The following is a 25,518-nucleotide window of genomic DNA, read 5'->3' as shown; positions in this document are numbered from 1 at the left end:
TTTACCGCGCTCGCGAAGAAGTTTCCCCGAAGGAACAGGAGGTGAGGCCTGGAAGGAGAGGGATAGAATGTTCAGATTCTGTGATATCATCCACTTCTACCAAAAGTCGAGGTGCAGATTCCCACCTCCTAATTTCAAATTAGATAGCTCTCAGGCGGTTGACTGGAGGTGACTTCAAACCAGAACCTTCCCCAACCCGGTGCTACTACATCGCTCTACTCCGAACTGTACCCAGATGACGTGTGTAAACTATGTAGGACAGAACATGCCACCCTAGAACATATTCTATGGGAATGCGCACATGTACAAGATAAAAAATTTGCCGCGTATCTGCGTGCTTCGCTGCAAATGTCGTCGAAAGACGATAGTCTTCTGCCGGCCGTACTACATGGGTGCTGGTCTGATCCGCGGCCACCCGTGATGCTGTTCTCGTACCATTTCCGTCCTGGCATGAAGGTTTGTTTGAACAGATTTCATTTTACCGCATTATTTCATCAAGCGGCCATTTATGTTTTGCCCTGCCTCAGACAGCGCTTCCTTTATGTTGAATCGGCCGCATCTGGCTGGCATTGATAAAATTGAGGAGGCGCTGCGTGAGACATGGACGCCATCTGGCAATACATCGGGAAACATGAGCTTGTGCAGAGGGTTTCCTTCCTCCATGGCAGAGGGCGCTCGTCGGCGCGCAGTCGGGGAACGTCGTTCGTCGGCGCGCATAGCATGGCATTTTCAGCGCAGCTTAAGAAGCTAGGGTCCTTAGAGTTACGTATCTATGTATTTTCTATTAAAGGAACACACCTCCTAATACTTACCTAGTGATGTTGCGCCTCAGATATGCGTAATATTTACTTTGTGATCGATAACGTTCACAAGTATGAACAGCCGTACCAGTTTAAGTACTGTGGGCGGTAAGCAAGTGGTCCAACTTTGGCCGGGTGGCTGAATCGGGTGACAGACAGACAAACAGACAGACAGACAGACAGACAGACCAAATTTTCAGCGTTTAAGTTCCCCAAGAAAGACTATCGTCTTTAAAATGCAGTCTCCTCAGAACAGTTTGGGGCGCGGTGGAAAACCGCGCTTATCAGCTCAGATCTGCAAGACCAACTATGGGCCATCTAGCGAGCTCGAGAGGCGGCTGGGAGACGGAGTATCTCTACCGCACCTGGCACGGCCTAGGCCCAGGCCTCAATCCACTGGTTTCAATAAAGTTGTTTCACTCACCCACTTTTCTCTTTGCGTCTGCTCAGTAGCAGGCAGAGAATGAAACAACTTTATTAAAACCAGCGGATTGAGGCCTGGGCTTAGGCCGCGCCAGGGGCGGCCTAGGAGCGGGCCTCAATCCGCTGGTTTTAATAAATTTGATTCACTCACTCACTTTTCTCTTTGCGTCTGCTCAGTAGCGGGCAAAGAATGATGCATCACGCTGACTTCAAGTCCTTGCTCCTAATAAAATATTTTCCATCCCTGCTGCAATGGAACAGGAGGAGAGGCCTGGAAGGAGAGGGACAGAATGTTCAGATTCTGTGACATCATCCACTTCTACCAAAAGTCGAGGTGCAGATTCCCACCTCCTAATTCCAAATTAGACAGCTCTCAGGCGGTTGACTGGAGGTGACTGACGCCACAAACATAAGCACCAAGTTCTTTAATGGATGTTGGTAGTATAGCTGAGAAATTTTAAGGAAACAAAGCAAAACAGCAGAAGCGACTCCGGCATAAAGGGAAAGCACAGAAAGACAGTATTTGTGTTTGTGTCTCGTGTGCACTACGCCATTTTCGAGAATCAGTGGCGTAATTAACAGTAGTTCACGAACTAAATCCACGAAGACGAGTTACATCCTGCGTGTTTTGAATGAACAGTGCGCATCCGCCGGTTGTATTGCAGAAACCATCGTTGGAGAGAAATACTTCCGATTTATTGATATCTCAGATTGATATCTAGGTAGGGAAGAGGAACTTAAGATAGGTTGTTGTTACTGTGAGTGGAGGCTGAACGCGAGAATGAGAGCTGATATAACGTCCCCTGTTAGTGGCCCGTTACGTCATATCTATTGGCTAAATGTGGCTGAGGCTAGATCTGCTTATTATTCACAAATTACACCGAATTAGAGAAGAAACGTAGAATCACACCGAAAACGTCGCGGCATCTTGCCGTTGAAAGAGAACTGGAGTGCGCGATAATATTGATAAGTGTGTAACGTCTCATTGACTTTATCGGCGCCAGGGAAAAGAGAATTTGGCCTTCTTTCAGTCCACTAGTAGGCCATCGTTTTACTGACGAAGGGATGGACGTTGTATACAATGTGAAGCCTCGTCAAACGATGGCAAAATCCCCCCCCCCTTTTTTTTTTTTTTTTCACGGTTCACATGCACTCGATTTCACTCTATCAGATCGCAGCGTTTGTGGTACGTTTCTTGTTCTCTCATCCTTATATAGCGAAATATTATTTGGTGTTGTCTGTTTGCGTCATATAGATTTAACCAATAGAAACAAAACAAGAAATTAAAGTCTTTCGGTTCCCCTGATTCTTCTCTCTCAATTTTTATGTTTTGCTCGTTAGGTGGCACAGGGCCGAGTGGGTGAGGCGGCTTTCCTGCAGTGCTCCGTGGCTTTCCGGCACCCCTCGTTGCACGACGGAGCCAGCGTGCATCCAAGTGCGGAAGCCAACGAAAGGTAGTACCACGGCCTCGCAAAACCGGGTATTACTCCGCTCTCGCGCTCGGGGCCGTCGATCCAAGCGGCGCAGCCCCTCGACTACGGCGCCGCACCTCCTCCTTGATAGCTGCAGCAGAGGGGCCATGCGCCAGGATCGTAAGAAGCGAGGAAGAAGAAGAAGAAGGGAAACTTGAGATGGGAAAGGGCCGCAGCGCGAGCAAACCGAAAAGACCGCACACTCGCCCTCCCTCCTGCGAGCGCCGCGGGGGGATCCCGGCGCGCGAACGGGTCGGTCGCCCTGCCTGCTGCTGCTGCCGGCGCCGCACGGCGTAGCAGAACGAGAATTTTTCCGCCATGTGTCGCCACGGGCCTTTTTCTTCGGTGGTTGTTGTATAGTGGCGGTGGTGGAGTTGGCGCGCGGCTGCTGGTTCACTGGCTCCGCCTTGCCCACCTCGCGCGGCGGCAGCCGCAAAAGCAGCAACAAAACGGCCGCGCGTCAGACTGCTTGCTGCTGCTGGCACGCTGCTTCGCTTTGCCCGTCGGCTTGCCTCCTCTCTCTCTCTCTCGCCTCCCCCTTTTTCCCTCTCGCACTGCTGCTGCGGCTTGTGCCGCCGCCGAAACGACGGCGGCTGTTTTCTGGCCCCAGCAGCGAGGAGTGGTCGCCGGCTGGAATGGATCGCGCGAGGAGGCAGCAGCAGCAGCAGGCAGCGAGCAACAAGTGCTTTCCCTCATAGCAGCAGCGCGGAGAGGCCCGCGGACGGTGACATTCGCGACCACTGTTTGACTGAACCGCCGGTGCGCTGCCAGCCGGCTTCTACCAATCCGAACACACGATCGAGAACACCACGAACGGTGGATCTGCTTGCAGGCCTTCAGCGGTCGGCGCGCCTCTTCTTTCCTCTCTTCTCATACTTCACCCAGTGACAACAGCTTGGAGGGAGTGTGTGTGTTGTGCGGCAAAAGTCGACTTTTACTGCCCAACCCGAAACGTTCCATGGTTCTCTGTTGATACCGAACCAGGACCCGCGTGCTCTGGAAATTATCATTTTCCCGAGTTTCTTTCTAGGTGAAATTCATTTGACGCTCGCAAGAAGTGAGGATATTCTTATTGCGGTCATCTATTTATTTTGTTATTGTTCAAAGTGCCCCGAACACCCCGAGCCAACTTTCTGCGAGTGATTCTTCGGCCCCGTCGACGCGAGATCGGCTTCTTCAGTGTGTGCCTCGTGGGTGATAGTGTGCATCTGGTGTTGGAATCGTGCTGCAGTTGTGCGCGCGTGGCCGCGTCTTGAGTGCGTACGGCTTTCGTCGCAGTGTCCGTGCTTTGTCTGCCGAGTCGGTACAGTGCAGCGGGCCCCGTGCGTTTCTTGGAGCGCCGATTTCAACGGGCGACCCTATGGATGTGGCTCGACAGCGGCCATCCGCTGCCGGCGTCGGCGGGCCGCACTGACCGCCGTCCGTCCCCGATGCCGTTCCCCTTCGTCTGGAACGCAGCTTTGCCGCGGGCGGCGCAGCGCTGCTGAGCAAGAGGACCACCGCAACAAGCGCGCTGCTCCTACAGAGGTGCGTGCCTTCTTCCTCTCGTCTCCTGCTTGGAGGGAGGGGTGAGTAAGCTCAGCCCCGCGTTTGGGGGCTTGCTGTTTTTTTTTTTCTTGCTGTCGCGGCTCTTCCTCTGCTTCTTCACCGAGCTGGGTGCGGGCGCCAGCCTGTCTGCAGCCGGGTGCCCCGGAGCTAGCCGCTTAGACTGCTGATGCTGTCGTAGCTTGGGGGCCTCCTGGAACTGCGCCGGTCGCCGAGGGCTCGAAGGACGCGCCCGCGAACCGAGCCTTTGCAGTTTGCCTGCCCTGCAGTGGCGAAATAAATGGAGCTGGTGTGTTGGTGGGGCTACTAGCGGCGCGCGCGCCCGCTCGCCGACTGCCTGTGTGTGTGTGTGTGCGTATGTAACAGCCTGGCCGTCGTTTTACGCGGAGCTTAATCTGCGTCCGAGAGATGCGCAGCGGCGCTCAACAATTAAGAAGTGAAAGAAAAAGAACGTATTTCGGTATAACCATCGCTCAGTCCAGCATGCTCGCGGGAAAAGACGATCCGGTATCTGGTATTTTCTTCTTCTACTTCTTCTGTAAGGCTATAAATATTGTGTAATGGATGTCCTAACCGAAACTATGTAACGCTCTGTTGCAGGAGCTGAAGAAACAAATCTCGTTTGAAAGAAATATTGGAACACCGGGGGCTCGTTCCGTGCGAGTATCGCTACTGGCGTTAAGCAAGCCTGTTCCGGGGAACATTTTCAGTAAAGGGTAATGCCCGGGGACTTTCGGACGAGGCCAAAATTTCACATTTCAAAAGCGAAAGGTGTTGGCCCATGGCCGCCCGCGGTCCGTGCACGGTCGGTCGGGTCACTGTGAGCCCGTGTACGGTCGTGTAAATACAATACAGTGAACCCAATAATTCTTCGCGCTTTCTTCTGTTCCATTGTCACCGCGCATCCGTTTCCGCTTCGTGAACTACGCAAGACCACGGGATTTCAAACATTATACAGATTTTAGGGTGGGATTGTGTACCCGCCCACCAAACGATGTTGAACCATATATGTATCTGTGAAATGTCGAGTGATTTAACTGTTTTATATGGAAAGCGTGTTATTCAGCACCCGCACAAGACATCATCTAGGAGTGGATTCGGGATCTGTTGAACTGTCCTCTGCGCCTGAGTTATCGCAGCGTGTGGATTGCGCAGATACTGCGAAAAAAGAACAGAAAAGGCGACGTGATATTGTGCGAGTTGGCAAAAACTTTACGCTACCGTCAGGCAAACAACATTCTCAGATTAGCATTATGAAACATTGTTCCAGCGTACGGCTTTCTCTGCTCGTCCGTATTTATTTGCGCGCTGACACGATGTTTCTTAATGCTATTTACAACCAACTAGCCCAGCTGTCCACGCTTAGCGATATTCTCAGATTAGTTCAATGGATAGATTAGATGTAAACTCGGTGCACATTTCTGCTATATGCCTCCCTTAGAGCGTTCTTTCCGCTCGTCACAGGATATTAGCGAATAATTTTCGGGATCGCTGTCGTTGTATTAATGAGATTGAGGAGCGCATTCACCTCCTTTTTTGCCTACTAATTCTTGGCGCACTTAACCCCGTCAAGTGATTGGGAGAGAACTGTGTTTGTGCTCGGTCAGTGTTGATGAATGCAGATGGCAGTTCATAGGAATACAACACTTTAGTGAAGACGCAAATGCTCTGCGCTCGTTCGTCTATGTGGCATCGAGAGCAGACCAAGCGCACAAGTTAGAGGTAGGTCCGCCATTGACGCAGATCGCGATTCCGAAGGGCGTTTCTTATGTCTGTTTCGATTGGCTTGAACCATGAGTGGGTTACTTACTATTCATGCAACACCGCGGGCGTGTTACATGTAGAGATGTCATGCAGTGATGCCACATGCAACGCGATCAGTGTGCAGACATTGCGGCTTCTGTGAGTGCGCGAGTAGTTGTTGTCAGGTGGGCCAGGTGTGTTCAGGGAATGCCACCAATCCTGCAGAAAAAAAAAAAGTTACGGGATACTGACACATACTTTTGAACTTGTAGAAAATATACTATACACTTCTAAAATGTAAGGGAACTTGGCAAGTATGGAGGCAGGGAGACGTAACATATTTCAGTTTGATACTAAAGTTGGTCTCGAGATGCCGGATCTGCTTTTGTCGGCATCATCGGGACGTCATTACAGATCGCAAAATTTCTTGACGTCGTGTAGCAATAAGGCCAGGTATGATGAAGTTGCTCATAAAAAAAGTAACAAAACGAACAACAGTGCAGCACATATTTTTTTCTTGGTGCGTTCGTGTCTACATGGCAGCCGCAGACATCGCGGGAACGAGGCGCGCCATTGTATCATGGCGTACTTATCATCTGGCTGCTGAAACCGACACAGATATGCATCTTCGCGCATCAAAACAAATCATTGCCATTGAGACGTATGCTTAAGAGTTGTTTGCTAAATGCTCTTTTCAGTAGTCAACATGCGCTATTTACAATGCGTTCGCAGTGTGACCACCAATAAAGGTCGGAATGTTGCTCATGTAAGTTGTCAGTACACATATGACATTCCTGCGCAGTCATCGATAAACATTAGATTTTACGCAGGGTTGTGTGAATATGTCGCGGTCGTCGCCGCAGTGCAAGGAGTATATTAAGAGTCTATTACCTCAGTCTAAGATGTTCAATTTGCAGATACGTGGGGAAGTTAAAAAAGAAGGAAGAACCGGGGGGGGGGGGGGGATGGTTACGTCGCCTCGATGGTGTCGTCGTGGGTGGGTGCCTCTTTAAAGCCCATCTTTCGGATACAACAGCGTATAATGTTGAGCATAAATATTGTGCTAAGCCCTTACATAGTCTTGAACAAAGATTAGTAGAAGCCCGCAAAGTTTAGTGTTTCGTGCAAACGTCGATGCCTCCAGCCCTATGGCGCCACGACATTTCGAAGATTTCAAGGTCCCAAATACAGTCTCATCACCGCGGTACGAGAATGAGGGGGGCTAATTCGGGCGGCAGTAATGTCCTGTTACGCAGTAAAACAGTTCTCGTTTGAGGAAGCTTTCCAATGACATCTGGTGGGCTGTAAAATAATACGTAATAATAGTTTGATGGTCGACGCCAGACGAGATCAAACCTGCAATGACCCGTAGAGACTATCTTGCTGCTTACAGTCTCCTGCTAAATGTCGAATGAGATTCTAAGGACCGCTGTGCAGCACTTCTGATGCAAAGGGGCAGCAGAAAACCTTATCATCACATTACAAATGGTATGCACACTTCACATGCACACCCCTGAAGCAGCGCCCTTCGCGCGGCATACGATTGGGGTTTTACAGAAGTTTATTCATAAGTGCTCGGCGAGGACGCAACATTTCTCGCACGCATGTACGCAATATCAGAATATCTTGGACGATTATGAAAATCAAATCAGCTAATGCCGTATTGCTTTCTACGGTATCCTCACTAATAAAAACCTCCCGCGATACCTGTTTCTCAGTCATGCAGGTTTTCCTCAGAACGAACTTCACAACACTTCTTCTAGTCTCCTGGTTCACTTTCTGGAGACGCTCGTACGTAAATTGAGCAGACGTCACACTTGACGGGACGGAGAATATCTGCTTTAGGGAACCGCGCTGCCGCTAACGGCTATCACAAAAGATGACTCCAATGTATGTAGTGGTGTACTATGTAGCAGTAGTGATTTGCTTCATCCTCGCTGTTCGAGATCGATCGAGGTTGTGAACGTCTGTGTTAAATTTGATGTGGGACTGCGAGAATAATTTTACCGGAGCTGCGTACAACATTTGCAGTCTAGGCTGAATAAATATGAGTGGTCTTTTCACACCATGTGTACTGCGGAACTGGACGGTGTGACAGCGGAGCTCGTCTTGCTGTCATTTTACTATGGGCTGTTCAAGTTCGGCCCATTTGTATTGCACCGAAACGCTGTTACGAAGAGCATAGTTAATGCAGGAAGTTGGGCTAGTTGCTAACGATTTGCGTAACAAGACCGAGACTAATGAAAGAACACGGGACCACGCTAGGTACTGGGTCCTATTATGAAGAGTAGGCGCGTGAACTCCTTGCACGATTCGCGGCAAGTTACTCGTAACTTTTGCCGCCACGTCCAATGCCCGGTACTTAAAATATTGACCCTACCTCAGAGACCTCTCTAGCCGCACAAACTAGTGTTTACGTCGAGCAAAGTTTATTCGATGTGCAGCTCAGCTTTTCTAGAACCTTTTGACTGCGATATCGCGACGCTGGCGAACTACGAGCCCGAGACGGCGTGGCGGAGGCAGCGACCGGCGCGGCGCGAATCGCTCGCTCCCTTCGGTGCGTCGGCGGCTGCGATCAGCGGCGGCTGATCCGGGATCAGGCCGCCGGGTCACGGGGGTCGCAGCAGCACCCCCGCATTGCCGCCCCTCCACCCCCGAAATCTCCCGCCAGAGAACGTGCGCACCAGCCCCCATGCACGGAGTGGAGTGTCGAGCGGGGCGAAGTCGGAGGGGGTGGTGAATCGGGAGAGGTCGAAGGCACGCAGGTCTGTCCGGCACGAGCGTCGGAAGGTCGTGACCTCCTCCTCCGCGCACCGGCGAAAACCACCCGAGCAGCCGCCGCCGCCGCCGCCGCCACCACCACCACCGCATAGAAGCCAAAAGGCACGGCATCTCCTCCCCCATACAACAACCTACTCGTTCTTTTTGTTTGCTTTTCTTCTTCACCAAGCTCGCGCGCGCGACGTAGCCGTGGCATACCCGTGGAGAGAGGCGCAGCTCGCGCGTCCGTGCGCTGCTGAGGGCGTTGTTGCATCTTGCATCGTCGTCGGCACACACGCTGCTATGCCCGCGGGTTCATTCGGCGAATCAAATGCCGCGGAGTGCTGCAGACGGGACGGGTGTAGTGGCTAGTACGGGCAGCACGGTAGATGATGATGGTGCTGTAGAATTCCGCCTCACTGTAGGACTTGAACTTGCATCCACCCACTCCTGGATCCCTGACCCGCTCTCTCCTTTCTTTCGTGTGCTATCGTGTGCTTTTTCTCGTCTGCGTCGCCTCCGCTAGCGCGCGCTTGGCATTTGCCTGCACCAACCACCTCCGCTTCCGAGTCACGACGTCAATGGTTGCGAGCGAGCGGGTGCAAGGCCGTCCGGGCGTGCGAAAATGGGAGCTGGGCTTTTCCCCCGCCCGTATCATCGCCATGACACCGCAGGCCCCCTTCTGGTGAAACGCGCCGTGTACTTTCGACGGAACTAGGTTGCTCGTTATGCTATCGCTTCTGTGCATTGTCAGGTCGGGGAAAGGAGGTGAGTGGATGGATGGGGAACCACAGTAAGTAAAGTAGCTCTAGAATGCTTGAACGCGCCACTGAGAACGAACGACTTGGACGTAAGCCCAGGCAGATAAGTGGAGGATGTTGAATCTCATATTTGGTGCTGAAAATCTGCGCAATGTCTATTACACAAGTGAAATTCAGTGGCAAGGCTATAAGAACTCGGCGGCTGCCGACAAAGCTTCGTCCATGATTGACTCTGGTTATGTTGCTTGGAGGCTGCTTCAGAAGAGCGTCGCGCTGCGATATTGACGAGGTCCTTTTCGTGCAGCTGTGTTTAGCAAGAAAGCGCACAATATCGTCGGCTTATGGAGTGTTTGACACATATAAGAGGCCATGTGCACGTTCTGCATTTCACGCCGAAGAGATGAGACAGAGTTGTCGCGGCGCACTTTTGCGAACAAAATGAATCAGCGATGAACAAAATCGCACCAATTGCGACGAATAAGGCTTGCAGCTGCGCCACCGTGGTTTTCTGACTGAAAGTCATGGAAGCGTCACTCGAGAGACGCGCAAATGCGGCCTGTTCTTGGTGGCGTTTTGCCTCATTGTGCAGCCGTGTGGCGCCAATGATGCGCCCTCTGCATGCTGCTGTATACACAGCGAATTATCCACACGAACACGTTTCCCATGCATGACCTGCATTCGTAAGGAAGCGATGCTTGCGACATCATCGCTATGCAGAGCATGAACGAGATCCACAGTTAGCCGCACGTACACCTGCCCCTCAGCCGATCGGAGGTCGTTCCGCGTGACCATTCTGCGAGTATTTCGCATTAGTACTCGTGATAGTGCGTGCTATGCGTATGTGTTTAGCGAATCGCGCCTAACCGCTACCACAGTGCAGTCTTCTTTGCAAAGAGATCGGTTAGATTCGAACGCATTTGTGTTCAGGGCAACATGAATTCACGAGGAGATAAAAGTCGCATGAGGGTACATTTCAGGCACGATCTTTCTGTCGGTCCGGCTTCGCTCTGATTAGACTCTCGGTTAGTATGGAGGCCGGCGACGACCGCTGCCACTGTCTTTGGCATGGCAAGAAAGTCACCGCTTTTGCATCTCTCGCGTTAGCTACTAAGGAGACAAACAGTTTAGGTAAGCACACCTGAACATACGTGTTAAAAAAATCGAATGCTTGTTTTGGTTCCTTCGTGTCCGCTTGTCCTCACGGCTGAGCCCGAATGTTGTATGTCTTTCGGGTGTGGAGCTATACGACGATTGTGGTGTTCAGACTTCCCTCCACATATGGTTTCAGTGCGACTACTATTACCTTATTTTATTTCTGTTCGAATCTGCGACGTGGTTTTCGCTTCGTGCTCGCACAATAGAAAGTGTCGTGCGTGTATTGGAACAGCAGCACCAGACTTGAGCAGTAGCATTGCTGCGCCGCTTAGGAGCTTTAAGCCTTGTTGGGAGTAATGTATTGTCCATACTCCGATTGTATTCGTGTAGACCCGTGCGTACGCGTGGGCGTATTGGGCTCGCGTAGTCACCCGGTACTGCACGTTCGTGTTCGCTTTTGACTATTCTTCGTTCACGCTGGTGCCTTCAAGTGCACCTCATCTACCGCTGCAATTGACGGTTTTCAAAACTAATAACTTCAAAACTAGCTGCTGCCTTTTCATTTGATTCATATTTTTATCATGCAGGACCGTACCATGATACTGGGCAATAACGCATGGCCTGAAGAGCGTACCGCGCAATCGCGATATATTTTCCTCTGCTTAATGTGTTTTCCATAGCTAAAATGACGCTGCATACAGTGAAGCGATAAGAGCTTCTCTTGTTTTCACATCAACATGGACCAAGCGCACTGCGTGCCTAGGTTGATGCATATTGCACAGACGCTTTCATATCTTTCAATTGCCCTTTGCCAGTCCCGAATATTGCGGATTTCCACAAAACTTATTCGCTTATGCGAAAGCAGTACAATTTTGATTTTCTCGCGAGAACAATTCAATCGCCTAATGCATAATTTAAGCAGGCACATTTAAGATAGAACAGAAAAAAGCACGTGCGCAAGCTTCTGATATCTTTAAAGCACCTAATGTAACGGGCATGTGAACAAAGAAATGAATGAATAAATAAATAGGAAAGAAAAAAGAACGCACTCTGTCATCAGTAATGCACCTTTATTTTTTTTTTTTTTTGGTTGTCCTCCTGCCTGTCTCGTTAGCCATAGGAAAGTCACAGCTGGTCGTTTGAATCGATTCCTGTTGCTCCTGTCCCAACTACGTTCCTGCGTTCATTTCATTCCGTCTTTCATTTCCCCCTTACCCTTCCTCAGGTGCAGGGTAGCAAACCAGAATCTCTTCCGGTCAACCTCCCTACCTTTCCCACCCCATTTGTCTCTCTCTCTTTTGTCATCTGTGACCAGTCTAGTGTGAAACCCAATGTCTGTGTCGCATTTATGTCAAAGTATTGGCGAAAGCAGGATACGCAGTTTTTCGAGGTAAAATTTAGACGTAACGTTAAGGAACTCAATTTTCTTCTTTTTTTTATGTATGCGACTGGTGACGTTGCTTGCCTGACAGTTATCCGCTTGGAAGCCAAGAGGCAACAAATTATGCATTACGCTTCTGCACCAAAAACTACTGGGGAGAATTATTTGCATCCTGTTGAAGTTGAAGACGACTTCTTGTCAGTTCGGTTTCTTTGTTTCTTTATTATTATTATTTTTTTTACTCAGACGAGATGGACGCGTTCCCTGCATGTCACAGGACTGACTCGACCACGACGTCCCTCATTAAGCCTCGACCGCATTCAGACTTTTTTCAGCTTCACCTCGCATTCGTGAAACATCAAAGTGGCGTTTCAGTTCCGTGTAGTAACCAAGCGCCAGGTACTTGGCACATGCCACGTTCACATATTCCAAGACAGCATGTTCTCCTTCCGGGCTCCTTTTGCTTTTGCATCACCTTCATGTTCTATTTCCCCCCTCTCTCTCTCTTTCCGGCCAGTTTCATCTATATTCTCTGCTCTCAACTGCGTGGGCGAAGCTACGCACAGGGGGTTTCTGTTTCCGCGTAGTTACGAGAGCCGAGGAAACGATCCGAGCGACGAGCTTCGCTCCTATAACGGCGAAATTCCGCTCCAACCTCTGCTGCATGTCCGAAGCGCTTCCTCGCTTTAATTCCGGTTGGCTTCATTCCACCTGCCATCCGTGTACTCCTGCTGCCTGCTCAGCGTGGTCTCACGACATCACGCGACCGACCCTCTTCTCGGTATCGCCGTGGCTTCAGGAAAAAAAAAAGAAACAAGAAAAAAAAGAAAAAAAAAAAGAGAGAAACGATATGATAAAACGCGGACTGCTTCGTTTTCTTCGGAAACAGACACCGCGCTACGACATCGTCTACGGCTGCGGCGGCAGCGGAGAGGGGGAGGTGATTCTCGCCGCAAGCTTCCCGCGCACGTGAGGCAGTGGGGTGAAAGAAGAGGAGAAAAATAAAAGCATTACGTGCGTCCGATGGCACGAAACGATAAAGGCTGGCTGCGCCGGGAGCTGGCGGAACGGAATGTGCGCTTAAAGGGAAAGCTCGAGCATTGTGTTGTGTACTACGCCACGGGAGCTCCTCTTTTCAGTCTTCTTCCTTTCGCGTCTGTCCCACACCTATTCTTCTTTCCGCCGTCCATTTTTAGTTTCTTTTTCTTTCGTTTTTTTCCCCCCCTTCTTTTTCCGTTCTCCTACTGCTTCCTCTCCCGCAAGGAGTCTTCTTTCACGGTCTCACACGTTCGCTTTCTCTCTTTTAATTCCAGCTGCCTTTGTCTCCTCGCTTCCGTGCGTTTTTTTTTCGCACCCGGCGCGCGTCTTTCCCACTTGCTTTCGTATCGTCTTTCTTTGGGAATTGTGTGGGTTTCCTTGCGCGGGTTAGGGCTGCGATTTTGGATGTTGGCTTAGAACCGAATAATGGTTGACTTTGAAATGATCTAATGAGCTATTGTCGAATATTGCCAGGCGTGTGCCGAAAACGCAGAACATCAGGTCGTGACTCCTCCCGCCCCTTCCCCCGCTTTCTTTTTTTTTATTGCGATAGCAATTATATCGACACTTCAACCGGATTTCTGCCGTCGCCGTCACCGTGAGGTTCCGTATAGATAAAATCTTCGCCGCGCACCGTATGCCCGAGCGGAAGCGTGCGGGGCCGCGCGCTGTAGACTTCAGACTCTGCCCAGGCGGCGCTGCGGAAAAACCCGCCACCATCGCCCTCATCGCAGCCTTGGCGCAAACTGAGTAGTGCAAAGAGAGCTGTCCGCAAGCGAAGCTGCATAGGCCACAATAGAGCCCCGTCTTTCGGTTTTGTAAAGGCACGGTTTCCTAAAAATCAAGGACCTGGAAAGCTTCTTCCGCCCATCCACGCTTCGGAAAGGGAGCAGAGCGAAGTACGTGTACAGTGTAAAAGAAGTTTCAGGTGTTATTTCGGCGCGCTGCAACTCGCAAGTACAGCGAGCATCGTACAACGTCGAGTTCGAGGCAAGCACTCCGACGTCCGTTCTCTAGCGCCTAAATGTGTTAAATTTGGGTACGTACATAATGTCAAAGCGATGAAGTACATATATGATTAAGTCAGTTAACTATGTAGCTTACGGTCAGTGGTACAAAGCTCGCTTTATCAGGGGTGAACGGCCCTGGCGACCTTCGCCTTTTCAGTTGCGTTCTCGCTTCAGCTCTCGCTTCCTGGGCGTTCGAGCGTGTTATCGCGCATCTTCGAATGTTTTCTTCACGGTTGTTTTCCGTTTGTATTTACTGCAAATGGAGATTTCATTTTTCCAAGGCAGCAAACAGCCTGCGAACATAACGAAAGTAAGCTTCTTACAGTGCCTGCGCGAAGCATATTCCTGTCTCGCGGGAGCTACAGCACCGCTCAGTACCCTTGAATTTTTAGCAGACGCTTAAAACAACACACGCGCACAAATGAATGTAAATAAACGTGAAATTTTTTTTCTACACACGTGCGTTACTTCGCAATTACTCATCCAGTGCTCCCACAGCAACTTTATTGCCCACAGCAACTTTATTGCCCACAGCAACTTTATCGCTCAGATTAAAACAAAAAACAACAAAAAAAAAAAAAACGCAGTAAAGAGGGCTCAGTGCATTGCGAAACGTGCTTGTTGTATCGGAAAAGCCGAAACTAGAAATGAGCTCGCGATACCACAATGCCCTAGAACACGATTTTGAATTCATAAGTGCACCAAAATGTTTGGTTAAACTGACCTGCCAAATCTCTCCGTTCCACTTGCTGAGTCAAGCGGAGGCGGACGTGTGTAAACAGGTAGAAATATCGATGGCACATACGCAGGATGGTTCACAACTTTGTTTATTCTGTTGCCAACGAAGTGGCGGCTGCAGATTCTTTAGTTTTCGCTTGGTTGCCATAGTCCCTCGTCAGGGCTACGCAACACAATTACAGCAGACCAACATTATCACACTTTCTCATGTGAGCGGCTGTGTTGTGGAGAATGCGAGTAATTCGCTTACCCAACACGCGAACGGCCCGTATCCAGCGCTCTCGCCTTTCTCCTTCATACGACCGGGATGGAAATCGGTAAAACTGAACGTTGTTATTCAGTCCTTCACGTTCATGGCAATTTACAACGCAACAGTAACGTCGATTGCGGCGTTTCTTCGTAGCGCGCGGAGCTGATCGCGGTTGCCGTCGTGCTCGCCATCGTCAACAAGAACTTTATGGCAGTTCGGCAGCGCGTCCGACTAGCAGAGAAATTCGTAGCTCTCATTCTGGGTGTTAAATGCGCAAAACATTCGCAATATTAACCAAAATTAAGTGAAATCGTTGTTTCGCACTCGCTATCTGCTTAGGCAACTTAGCGAGGGAGTCGGACTTTGCACTACTCAATTATTACCTCTTCGCACCGGCAGGTGGCGCTACGCGTCTTGAAAAACTCCAGAGTCTGACGTCTATCACGGAGAGCGAACGCACTTAATCTCCTACGCGCAAGCAAGGAAGCGGGAAGCCAGCGCCGGAGGGAGCGGGGAGGGGGGGGGGGGGGTCACTTCTGCTCTGCCAACAACCGCGCTCGTCGCTCGCCCGCACCGTCTCTTATCTCCACACGGCTCTGACCTTTGTATGCGCTGTACATTCGCCGCTCAGTTTCCGTTGAAGCGATAGACCGCACGTCCCTTCACCCGCTGCGGCGTATGCGCTTGCTGCCAGCGTTTTGACAGTCGTTGTCTGCAGTCATTCAGTGTGATCTACTCATATTTGTTTGTGCGCGCTCACACCACGCTTGTTCATTCAGTTAGTAATAGTCGGGCCACATTTTCCAACGCACGCTACACATGCAATGCTGCCCGGATCGGCAGTGCAGTGCTACAGGTGTGTCCCTTCGCACGCGCTGCCCACGGGAAGCGCTTCTCATCAACACCACCATTTCACACGCGCCTTCTCGTGGTCATCGAGTCTCTCTTCATGTCGGTCTACTTACGCCGCAGCACACCTGCTTACTTATTCAGCTCATGTTTACTACAATTCATATTGCTACCAAAGCCGCTCACCTTACTTCGTATGACATTGCTGTGTTGCTATCGCATTCATTGCTTCGCCTTAGGGCGAAACTGTGACATTTTTTTTCTTTCTCCGCGATGTGCCAGAGCCTTGCAGGTCTGAGCGGAACTGAAGATTGTGGAAAGCTTTTTTGTTGGTATTATTGCCACGGCGCTGTTGAGGACGTCGGTCAGACAGCCGGTTGTGAGTGAGTTGACAATCCAGATAAAAAGAAAACAAAACAAAAAAGAAGCGCTCCGTTCCTCAAGTACTCCTTCCACCTCGCAAACCCTCGGTAAAAAAAATATTTTTTGCTTTATTTCTTATGCCAACACTGAAATGAGCTTAATTCCTTCTACTGGGAGAGCAAAAATGAAAAATAGCGTGAACCAACATTACTGATGCTATTGCATAGAGAGACATTGTGCTAAATTGCAGTTACTTGACACGACAACGAGAATGCTTTTTTTTTTCAGTGGTGTGAATGAAGTAATTACAATGTCCACTCTCCTACAGCATTCCCGTTCCAACATCTTATAAATATTCTGCTGTCTACCGCTTGACCTCCTGGCCTTTCCCACCCCGTTTATCTCTCTATCTCTCTCTCTCTCTGCTGTCTACTGTAACTCGCTCACACTGCAGAGCATCATGTCCCAGACATGCATGTACCTCAGGCCACTCCTTCCGATCGCCCTTTAAAGCTTTATTTTTCTATCTGTCCCTCTCGCTCTCATACTTGGACATTATTTTCGGATTTCATGTGCAATTCGATTTTGCTGACAAATTTCTCCGGAGCGTAAACGCCGCTTAAGAAATCGTAGGACGGGGATAAATGTTCCATGACTGCAGCTCCGAAGAGTGCCTGGCGTCCTTCCAAGCTTGTCATAACATTGTGGAGTGACTCCAGCAAAGAGATTCAACCTGAGATTTGAATGTCATATATATTTCCATGCCCGGTTGTCAGTCAGTTGCAGTCAAGCCATCAGTAAGCGAATTTGCCGCCAAACAGGTCTCTCACGCAGTCATGTTGTTTGTTGTGGATCTACGGCTGTTCTAGGTCTATGGTGTTGCGCAGTGCGGTATATACATAGCACTGTCGTCGCTCGAACCGCAGGAAAACCGTTAGACTTAGCCTCCTGGACCATTCAAGGTGGGAAACAGCGAATACGACGGTACAATAAATACAAACAGAGTGCATCCTTTTTTCTGTACTCAATGGTACCGTCATTCCTGCTGTTCGTGCTGATGCAGGCCGGCCCTGCCAGACTTTCTTGCAATCAAGCAAGCTTCACAGTCATTCGTACAAAACGACTTCCAGAGTCTTCAGAGCGACCTTTTTGTACAGAACCACTTTGGTCACTCGAGCGATCGTAGCGCGGCTGTCTCATTTTTCTCCCAAGCATGAGTAAAATTGAAACAAATGTGGGAAACCGGTTAGCACACAGTCGGGTCATAAACTAATGGGATTAACGGTGAAGCAATGTCAAACGGCCTCTTGATTTGTACACTCAGTTTTCAAGGCGTCCCAAGCAAAATTCATTTCGTCTTCTCTTACTTGCAATTTTTTTTTTTTGTAATGCTGCTTTTAGAGTTTTCTTTTGTTATTCTTGTTCTTTATTTTCCACTGCGTTCACTTCTGTGTTCACCTACTAATATCGATGTAAGTTTTTTGCGATTTTCACAACTGTCATTGTTTTTTTTTTCTTTTTTTTTTTGATGGCAGTCGATAGTGTTGAGTTTTGCGCTGGTTGTTACGTCATCATGAATGCTTTTCGGTGTATATCGCAATTAGTATACATGGATGTGGTGGAACAATAAGATGCACACGCAACGCTGTGTGTGTGTGCCTTGTACTGCCTCTGCGTACATAGAGGCGCCATATCTAGAAGCATTAGATGGCAGCCTCTCTATTGCTTTTTTCACTCGCGTCTCGCCTCTTACGTGTGATACATTTCGGTCTTGCGTGTATTGTTGCAGCCGACATTCTTTCAACATTCTTGCTCGTCTCGTTATGCAAGAACTGAGTAATTTTGCTTTTCTTTTGTCCTTCCTCTAGTGCTCCTTCTCGGTGTTTGATTTCTTTTTGTCTTACCTGTGCTGTCCTTATCCAGTCGTTGCTTTCGGAATGTAAAAGCGCGAGGGGAATCTCCGGCCACACTGAGCCCCATTTCTTCCGTAATCGACCGCTTATCGTGTTCTTGTATCAAACCACTCATTGACCTTCCGCCCTCCGTTTTCTCCCTCTTTTCACCGCGCGGTCCTTACCCTTCGGTCGGAGGCTCGCTCTTAATCGCTCGGTTTCATTCTCGCGTCTACTGAGGCCTTGAACGGAGCTGGGGAGCAAATCGAAAGAAAACAAGAAGTAATGGGATTACACATCGACAACAGGCCTCATCTAGAAGAAAAGCTTATCAGCCTCCAATAACTACGCAGAAAAAGCATCACCAGCGGCAGCAAGAAAAAACGACCTACCGTGTGCTCCTAAATGTCCGGCGTTACGCTTTTATTTAGTCTTTTTTTTTTTCTTTTTTGCTGGCCCGTCCCGCGGTATCATGTTTTCTCCGCTCTCCACACGTCTCTGCTCGCTGCTTGTCTTTGCGGGACGCCGAAAATGACCGGCGCCAGGCCGGCGGGGGCAGACTTTCGCGGGGGCACACCGCTGCGCAGGCATTTTAATAGCATCAGAGCCTCCCTTTCTTCTTAACAACGGCAGGGGGTCAAGGGGGAGGAGGGGGGGGGGGGGGCGTTGTGAGTGGCGCTGTAAAGCGTGTATACCTCTTCGCGCATGGCCACGGGGAGACCCTAATGGTGTCTGCCCCGCTGCGTGTATTGCGACGCGAGTCGACCGTGAATCGCACGCGCAGGCATGCGGCAGCAACGGCCGAGGAGAACAATGCCCGCAACAACAGGTGTTCGCCGTTGTTTCCCTTTTGGCTTTCCCTTTTTTTTTTTTTTTTGTCTTCTTATTTTGTCTTTTACGCGCGGCTGGCGTGGTGCTGGTTCACGCCGCCTCACGTCGCGTGGAGATCAGCCTTGACACGCGCGACGAATGTTAAACGCTCCGCGAGAGGTTCACGTCCCTCGGCCTACGACGTATAGCTTTTGCTGGGCTGCTTCTGGGCCCTGACGAGCCGGCTGTTTATTTCGATGTTTCGCAGGCCGGTTTGGGAGGGGTCTCGGATAAGTGATGCCGCGTATGTCGGCTGCGGGCTCTCACGACCCGTTCTTGAATTTCGTGCGCTTGCCGTGCTTGAGTTGGCCGGGCTTGATGCGGCGGGCGTTCTTGCGCGCGACAGAGGGACAAAGAGGTTCTCCGGCGTAAGTGAGTAGCGTCGTGAGCGCTACGCACGAGGCTGACTGTGTGATCGGAATTTTGTACGCGGGATTTTGTTAGCGAAGTCATGAGTGAGTGACGCGCACGCGAGAAATGTTGTACGCCAGTTTAACCGCGACCATGACTTGGCGTGTGCGTACATATAGACAACATAATATGATTGCAGAGTCAACATCCTTTGCGTACGTGAGCGCGTGTGTGTAACTACTGAGTGAACTGCTTAGTGCGCGTTTTAGTCAAAGGTGCGGTGGTTCAGAGGCGACCATGCACCAACCCCGCTCTGCCCAGCAATTTGCGGTACACGAGGAACTGCGTCTCTTGCCATCTTCGTCACGTGATCCCCCCTGTTTTCCTACCCATCGCTCTAGTGCTGTTTTGCAATCAAGACGGGCATCGCGATCTTCCTCCACTTCCCGTCCACGAGCTGTTTTCCTACCCTTGACATGCGCGCGCGCAGCTGACGTTTCGACAGAAGAGTCCTCGAGGCATCCGCGCGACATCGCGGAATCTCAAGGCAAAGATCCTTCCGCCGCGAGATATAGTGAGCAGCTGCGTTGCGTTGAGAGCAGCAGCAGGCAGGCTACGGAGGCGACGCGCAGCTGACGTCAGGCGTTCCTGGCGGGAGAGTCAAGGATGGTTCTGTGGAGGCAGGCGCTGGTGGAGGATTGCTTGGTGTTTGGCGGCCGGCCTTGACACTCGGCTCTGACGAGTCGCCGAGGGGTTATCTTGTGCAGGCACGCGTGTTTTTTTTTTTTTTTAGTTTTTTTTTTTTTTCCGCACCAACTCGGGCCACCCGCAGCCCCTGTTCTTGTTGTTTTCTTTCGCATTTCTTTTTTTTTTAATCGCCGTGCTTTACTCCCCGTCTCATTACGCTGTCAACGAGGCGAAGTTGTTTACTACCTGGATTGGGGTTGGCAGTAGTCATTTTACTAATGATTTGCCTCTCACAAACGGTTCATCTGTTCCAAACGCAGCTGTAAACACGAACCTGTTGCGAGCGGGCCAGGCTGATACAGCGACAGCGTTTACACGTGCTCGTTTCTTGCGGGCCAGCGCTGAGGGTAAGGCAAGTGAGAGCATCAACGTGCTGACCTTATTGCGTTTCACGTATCTTACATGGATCACACGAAGTCGACTGGCCTTATGCGAGTAAGCAGGTATAGGCTCAATTCAGCGTGCTAACGCTTGATTGTGCCCGGCATCCCAATTTCAGCTCGACAACCCGCCTCCATCTGCTTTTAACGGGCAAAGACGGCGTAGTTTTGAGCCGACGCGATCTAGGGAGCCTCCATGCAATTCTCAACAGCGTTTGCACTTAGGTTCCTTAACGCGATCTGTGTAGGCTTGCTTACACGATCACGCTTTGGATGGCGGACGCAAGTGCGTCTATCCCGAGGAAGTTTTAAACTCCTATCTGCGCGCAGAAGCACCGGGAAGGTGCCCACGTGGCAGTGTTTCAGATCACCATTTACTGAGAGCACACGAGCTTGAGTTAAGTACAAATCCAGTTTTGTGCACATTCGAGCATATGATCAACGAACCAGATGCATTTATGGGCGTACGAGCTGCTTGGATATGCTTCGTCGCTGGCTTTCATATTGTTTGACTGCTAGGTGCGTTGAAGGAATAGTTAAATAGGAAATGAGATAATATCCAGGGAAACAACGAACATTACGCAAGGTAGCACGCAAGGATTGCGAGTTCTCTTCGTCAACGCTACCAATGTTTGAAATTCCGACTGGTTGCCGCACAGAAGAGAAACATTTATATTGGGACGTGAGCATGTGTTAATCGCTGGATCACGTTTCGCGGTTTCTATAGGGGAAAATTCGCCAAGTCACGATTATTAGTCCATCACAAAAAATCGACGTTATTTGCAGTACGTCTTTTGCTCTGTGCCATTTGTTGAGAGAAAGAATAAGGAACTGGAAAAATTCGCCCGCCTGGCAGCCTGGCATGCTAATATTGTTCGGGATAGAAAACCTGATATGTACGTAGCGATCGCAGAAACACGAAAATGGCATATACGCGTACAGATACACATATATTGTCGCGTTGTGTTGACGGATGAAGAACCACAAACGCTACCAGAAAGCGCGAATTAAAAGTACCTAGCTCTTTATTGGGCTAACCTTTGCCCAGGAAAGATAGCCACACACAAGTGACGATAGCTGCGTGCACGGTCAGTCTAATCTCAACTATAGCTAGTCAGATCCCTCCGCTATTTGTTCACGTGTAACCGTAAATTCCGAGTAATCGTTGGTGCTCGTGGTACATTCAAGAATGTACACAACTCTATTCGCACAGTGCTTAATCTGATTAGACAAGATTCTTCGGCTATAGGGTCGGCAACAACGGATGCAGTAGGCGTGTCCTTGCGCTGAGTGATAACTTACAGTAACACTAATGATATAGATGATTTCCCCTAGCTGTATTAGTAAATTACCGCTCTGCATTACTTAAAACGCCGCTTGTTTCGGGAGAAGGAGTTTGGTAGGCCAGAAAAGGCGCAAACATAGGAAAACGGGTGGTGACGCCTCCTACAAGTTCCCGCACCAGCACGCTGTGACGTCATTGACTTCGACGGCGTCTGCAAGAGCCTAGTTAATTAGATTGTCTATCGGTAAAAAAATGGACTGCATTGCGTTCTAAAGGAGACAAAGATTAAACACCGCAACTTTCGGGAACTAGTATACTTAGCTAACGCGGCCGTTGTACGAGAAACATAGTTTGAGATCTGTGCCGTGACCTGGTACATGCAGTACCAGCGCTGGGTTTTGGGCGCGAAACTAAAATATAAAAAAGGGAACTTTCATTTTAATTTTCTCGTTCTAATAGTCAACATACCATCGCGAAATTAACGAAAATAAAATTTTCGATGAATACTGTAACAGTCTAATCTGGATTAGTGTTTCGCTTTAGTGTTCGCTTCTCAACAGTAAATAATTCGGTGAAAAACAGTCGCTGGCAAAAAGTGAAACAATGTACGCGTGACCATGTACATGCCAAAGCTATCTAAAATGTTGAGACTTGTAAATCTCAGAAAAGTAGATCTCAGAAAAGTCCTCCACGCTTGCCCGCGCGGGTATAGATCGAACGTTGGCATTTCAACGGGAGTGTGCTCGCGAAAATGGTTGTGTGGCATGCAATGAAGGGAAAGCTACAGGGTGTCTGCACGTGCGTTACTGCGCCAAGTAGCCCGGCAGAGTTTGCCAGTGCTTATTCAGTTTCTTCGAATAGAGACTGAATCAGCGCAGCTTCTACGGGGGATGATGTCGCGTTAGTCGAACGCTGAAGAGAAAAGCAGAAAAATAGGTCAAATTGATCTAAGGGCTGTATTTTCTGTCTTACATTAATATAAGCGCTGCAATAAATTAGATGTTTTCTGTTCCCCAGCTTAAGCTAACCAGAATGGAAATATCGGACTATAACTAACGTTAGTTAGTCAAGCTGTTCAGCGAAAAAAAAATTATAAAGCCCAGTGCAACATACAATCTTAAGACCTACGTTGTTCGGTCGTCACACCTCTGACAACCGAACACGGTAGGTTTCATAATTGTATTTTGCACCGTCTTTAAAATTTTGTTTCTTCGTTAAACAGCTTGGCTAACGTTAGCTGGGTAACACGGTATATTTTGGCGCTCTGTTATGGTGATGTACTCGCACAGACCGTTTATTATCAGTATACGTTGATGCGATACTATAGGCGTAATGGAGAGCGCAAGCGTGAAAACGCCACCTTAAGAAACCTTAGGGACACTCGAGAGAAAATTGAGTTGTGCTTTATTATTAAATTACCCTTCTACAGTACCAAGAATGTTCGTAAATACATTCTGAGATTTCCGAAACCACGATGTGATTATGAGGCACACCGTAGCGGGGACTCCAGATTAATTTTCACGCCTCGGGTTCTTTAACGTGCACCCAATGCATGTTACACGAGTGTTTCTGCATTTCACCCCCATCGAAATGTGGCCGCCGCGGCCCGGATTACACCCACGACCTCGAGTTCAGCAGCATGACGCCATCGATCGCCACTGGCCTACCGTGGCCGGTCAAAAATGTTCTCACTGTGACAAGAGCTTTCGTAAGCCAAAAACTTTCGTTAGCACAAACGACTGACGATGCCTTTTTGGAGTTCCCTAATTACTCGCCGTGACGTCATCGATTTTGACGGTGCTTTGCTTGAGCCTTGCTAAATATTTTAACAGTACAGATCGACTGCATTGTATTCTAAAACAAAGAAAAAGCCGAAGAACGAACTTAGCGATGTTTGAGTACATTTACTGAGCCCTAACGGCCCAAACACAAACAAGAACGCATTTTAACAGTACTGGCGCTACACATTGATGAAAAAAAAAAAAAAAGAAAAAAGCCGGAGTAATGATAGTAGCTTTATCAGCTGTATAAACTTGGACATGCAGCAGCACCGGCAACACGCAGACTGTTGTCGACGCCGCCGGCGTTTTGACCAACAAAATGCGTGCGGCGTTGGTGACTGTTGCCGGAGCCTCTGATATAAATAAAGCTAAACGTCCCCTCCCTTCCCTCCCCCCCCCCCCCCCCACAGCCTTTCGTGCGTCAGAAGAAGGCCCGTTTGCTCTACATATATGGTGATTGTAAAGGAGGAAAGAGGTTTGCACAGAACGCGCGTTTGTTCTCCGCCGTGCGTTCACTCCCCGTGAAAGCGCGCGTCCCTCGCGCCCATCACTCGCACATAGCGTTCGGCGGCGCTGAGCCGTGACAAGAACGTACTTTGAAATCCATGACGTCACAGTGACGTACTGGCGCTGGGGCGCGAAGTCTTTAAAAATGTAACTTTGACCTTGACTCTACCATTTAATGATCGACTTACCGGGTGTCTTTTTTAGAAGGTCCAAAATTTAAAAAAATAATAATGCCTGTGGCAGATAGCAAAGTTCTAACCCTTGAAGGCGGCCATTCCTTATACGAGAAATCAAAATGCTTCTTGAAATAATTAACATAACTACTCTAATTATCTTCTTACTTATTTACCTTACGGCACATATATAAATCTACGAATATAGCCGGTGAGTTCGTAAGGCGTATCCTCTTGGAACGAATTCTCTGGACTGCACTACTTTCGAGATATTAATTTTCAGAGTGTCCGAGGAAATACATTGGCGTTCCAGTTACTTCATGTAAGAAAACTGTTTTATGCATTGAAGCATGAAAGTAACTGGAACACCAATGCATTTCGTAGGACACTCTGAAAATTAATATCCCGAAACTAGTGCAGTCCAGAGAATTCGTTCCAAGAGGATACTCCTTACGAACTCACCAGCTATTATTTGTAGATTTAAATGTGTGCCGTAAAATAATTAAATAAGTATGTACTTAGGTTAATTATGCTAATTATTTAATTAGTCATTTCGATTTTTCGTAGAAGTAATGGCTGCCTCGTCGAGTAATTTAGATCAAGGTTTAGAGAGAGAGAAATACGTTTATTAAATCATTAAAAAATAGAAAATTGTACATGTATGAAAAGGCAACCCCAGTGGTTTTTCCGGTGAGGTGCCTAGATTAAGTTAATGGTTTCGCTTCTTATAAGGTAGGTGAGCAAGCTGTCATATATAGCTTTGCGGTGTTGAGGGGTCCCTCTTGGAAGGATCCAGTCATTGAGTGTGGCGACTGAGCTCTGCAGCCCAGCAAGGTAGATTCTTCGCAGTGAGGATAGGCCAGGACATGTCCATAGCAAGTGGTGTGCTGTGGCTGGCGCACCCGTGGTTCCACAGGTGGGGCCAAGCCACTTGTCAATGTATTGGGCTTTGAACGCAGGTGTGACTGCCGTGCCGGTGCGTAGACGGCGCAGTGCCGCGCGTTCCCTGGCACTCTGGCACAGGTGATTTTTTTTTTAATTTTGGACCTAGAGAAAGTAACACCTGGTATTGCGGCGAAATGACTGCGAACAGAGTTTGGTTAAGCTTATCAGATCAGGCTAATTAAGCTTATCTAGTGTTTCGCTTTGCGGTCTCTTAAAGGTGTTCAAATGTTTACAGCGTACTCGGTGCGCGCTCTGCCTCCGCAATTTTTCTCCGTTACCGCAGAGAGTTGTCCGCGACTGTACTTGGCGTCCCACATCGCGCGTCCCGCTATCGCTAGTCATGGTATGCGTTTCCGTTA

General features: G+C 49.2%; 1 protein-coding gene across 1 annotated transcript in view; it reads left to right on the top strand.

The window, feature by feature from the left end:
- The first annotated feature begins 3,027 nt into the window (after nucleotides 1-3,027).
- LOC119450371 (ankyrin repeat and BTB/POZ domain-containing protein 2-like) overlaps nucleotides 3,028-25,518 on the top strand; it is a 113,731-nt gene continuing 91,240 nt past the window's right edge. Inside the window, 1 exon segment of the mRNA XM_049665836.1 lies at nucleotides 3,028-4,222. The gene's annotated coding sequence lies outside the window, so the exon portion shown is untranslated.

Source organism: Dermacentor silvarum, chromosome 4, assembly GCF_013339745.2.
Source record: "Dermacentor silvarum isolate Dsil-2018 chromosome 4, BIME_Dsil_1.4, whole genome shotgun sequence".
Taxonomy (NCBI): Eukaryota; Metazoa; Arthropoda; class Arachnida; order Ixodida; family Ixodidae; genus Dermacentor; species Dermacentor silvarum.
Note: the sequence above shows the minus strand (reverse complement) of the source record. Positions and strands in the feature narration are given on the sequence as shown.